This window comes from Eurytemora carolleeae, unplaced genomic scaffold, assembly GCF_000591075.1.
Source record: "Eurytemora carolleeae unplaced genomic scaffold, Eaff_2.0 scaffold918, whole genome shotgun sequence".
Lineage (NCBI taxonomy): Eukaryota > Metazoa > Arthropoda > Copepoda > Calanoida > Temoridae > Eurytemora > Eurytemora carolleeae.
Window position 1 is genome coordinate 179,730 of NW_019397000.1, and position 3,581 is coordinate 183,310.

Sequence of the window (3,581 nt, forward strand, 5' to 3'; positions counted from 1 at the left end):
TTCAACAGTTTTTAATAAAATTAGTGAATATTTAGGGTTAGGTTAGGTTAAGCTCATTTCTGGGCCGAGCGCTGCGGCTAGGACAGGCTAGGGGGCCGAGCGCTGCGGCCACATGTCTGGGCCGACCTACGAAAAATGCCCATCTAGCAATAAGCATAAAGCACATTTTATATAAAATTATAACTTAGCTTTCTTTTAGTTTTGTGAACATTTACTGCCATCTAGGTGCAGCCGGCGGCATTAAACAAAATCAAACATGGCCGACCCATCAGCTGATAAATTGAAAACAACCAACGCCTAAATTGTTTTATTTTTCTTAATTGTTTCTCCCTACGTCCCGTACGCGATCTCTATGCAAATTGGAACGATCTTGACGTTTTCAAAAACTATTTCAGCGATCACGAATTATTTCGGGCGAGCACATGTTCTAAATTTCCTAGTTTCTTGGCGTTTTTAGACAAATAAGTATGAAATCACAGTAAACTTATGCCATTATTAATTTTTTTCAGAAACGTGAGCTTAGGAATATTTTTAAAAAAATATTAAGTGACACAAAACTGTTATTTGAAAATGGTGAAATTTTCTGCTTAGAGTGATTTGTGAGACATGGGGGCCGGCCAAGGGAAGGAGAGAGGGGGGGAAAGAGGCCCCTACCAGGGCTTAAACCCCCCTCCCGGCCCCCCACCTAATGCTCCACCCCTTCAGGTTTCTATTCCTTAACCAAAAATACTTAGACTTTATGCTTAAACATCATGTAATTACTAATTTGTTTCCTTGTTTTCACTTCCAATAAACCGGGTCTGTCCTAGAGAACGATTATTGNGGTATAGTTGTAATAGTTTCACGAAAATATTTGAGGGAACTGAATTTTATGAATTTTAATTTAAAATCTATTTGTTTAGGGTCGGCTAGCTGAAAGACAAGGATCCAGGATTAAAGGACTCCGACCCAGACCAAGGTAAAATAGATAATTATTATATTTTTTTCAAATTATTTTATCTTAATGGACTGTAAACTTAATTTCAAGTGACCCCCCTTGCAAAGATGGCAATGCCCGATTTACAACCCTACCCTTGAAAAACTTTGTCTGATCAAGTATGCTGTAGATATCCATGTTTTTTTTTCTTAAAACTTTGTTTTCATTTGCGGTTTATAAACATTTTTCGAGTCAGAAAAGCGACGGTATCTTCCACATTAAGGTTTCAAGGGTACCGATGAAAATGGGACATTCCAATCTTTGCATAGAGGGTCACTTGAAATTACGTTTACATTTCCTTTTAAAGCGTTGTCTGATCAAGTTTGAATGAAATATCAATGTTGAATGTTTATAATTTTAAAAACTGATTAATTTCTATTGTGGTTTCTCTACGAAAGTGACTTGATTTCTTCATTTCAACATATAGGAATTATCAGTATTAAGCAGGTTAAGCACATTTTTGGAAAGATAAGGGTTTCAACGGTAACTCGGGCAAAGTCAGTTTTTTTTAATTGTTGACAATTACATCCGGTTAATTCTTGGATATAGGGATTATAGAATTTTTTATTTAGTTTTGTTTCTGCTAAGTAAATTTTATTTGATAAGTTAAGAAAAATAGATTGATCGGGACTAATTATTTGTTTGACTATTTTTTTGACTGATTTACTGATTGATTGATTGATGAATTGATTGATTGATTGGTAAATGTTTTACTAATTCATTCATCGCTTGACTAACACTGGTTGATTAATTGATCGATTGGTTGATTAATTAAAGATTGATTGTGGTGACTGATTGATTGTTTGGTACGATCTGTTGTGTTTAATTCATTTACTGATTGGCGTTGCTTGAATAAATGCTTGATTGATTGATTGTAAATAATTGTTTGATTGTTTGATTACGTGCTTAAAATTGGTTGATTTATTAATAATAAAAGTCGCCATTTTAAATCGTTGTGAATTTTTAAAATTATGAATTGCTACAGTTTCTCTGGGCAAAATTGTTCAACCTTGACCAGCCATAAACCTTCCCTGGGTTCATGTGAGGTCCCTCAAAAACTTTTTGAGAAACTAAGTTTTGAATAAACAATTTGATTATTTGCTTGGTGTTTGGACATCAACCTTTTTTATATTTAAAGAATGTTTTAAAATTTCCTTTTTTAATTAATTTAATTGTGTTCTGTCCAGGGATGGTCGGAGTTCGGGGAACGTGTTTTCAGATCATACAGGTAGGTGTCTCTACGTTCTAGTTATGTTATTATTTTTGTTTTATATTTACAGGGTGTCTCAAAATAAAAACTCTAAGCTGTCAGAACTACCTTAATTTTTGCGCAACGCTGCACAATACATACCAATAATTGTTGTCCATAAATATAAAACGTTATGTAAATTTCAGGTCGATCGTCATAAAAGTTTCATTCTTTGTGGGTAACCCTGTAGATGTAATTACGTTGATAAATTTAATTGATATATTACAAATTATTTATATAGATACATTATACATTACAAATATATTATATAAACATACTAATATATCTTATACTTTGTACCCATCTCCTTTTATCTTATCTTTCTCTTTCATCATCATTAGATCATTTCCCTATCTACTTTCTCACTTTATTTTCTCATTTCATCATCTTGAGATCATTTCCCTATCTACATTCCCACCTTATTTTCTCATTTCATCATCTTGAGAACATTTCCCTATCTACTTTCTCACTTTATTTTCTCATTTCATAATCTTGAGATCATTTCCCTATCTACTTTCCCACCTTATTTTCTCATTTCATAATCTTGAGATCATTTCCTTATCTACTTTTCCACCTTATTTTCTCATTTCATCATCTTGAGAACATTTCCCTATCTACTTTCTCACTTTATTTTCTCATTTCATCATCTTGAGATCATTTCCCTATCTACTTTCTCACTTTATTTTCTCATTTCATAATCTTGAGATCATTTCCTTATCTACTTTCTCACTTTATTTTCTCATTTCATCATCTTGAGATCATTTCCCTATCTACTTTCTCACTTTGTTTTCTCATTTCATCTTCTTGAGAACATTTCCCTTTCTACTTTCTCACTTTATTTTCTCAATTCATCATCTTAGGATTATTTCCCTGTCCCCATTTCCCCCTTATTTCCCCCTTTCATTATCATGAGTTCATTTCCCCATCTCCTTTTATNTTTTCACCTTTCAAGCCCTTTCAGACACACACATTCTTTATATGGAAGGGGTATGATTAATTTGCATACTGTATGTAGCGTGTACTACAGGGCGAATCCCTAAAAATGGATTACGGAATTGCTACTTTATGGTATTTTACGGATGCATTATTTTTTTTTACACCAGTCAAATTCTGAAATTAAGCGATAATTACAAAACAAATTCGAGAAAAATCAATGTTTAGTGGTTCACCCTGTGTAAGAATCGTGGCATATTATGCCAACATGTTTTGTGACTCACCCTGTATAAGTGGTGAATTGTGAATACTTGTAAAAAAGTGTGCATGAGTTGACTTTAATTGAATTTGTTTTGCAAGTGCAGAATTTATTTTACAGATTGATATCTTTAGCCAATGAGATGGGGTAATGTTGATGGTGGG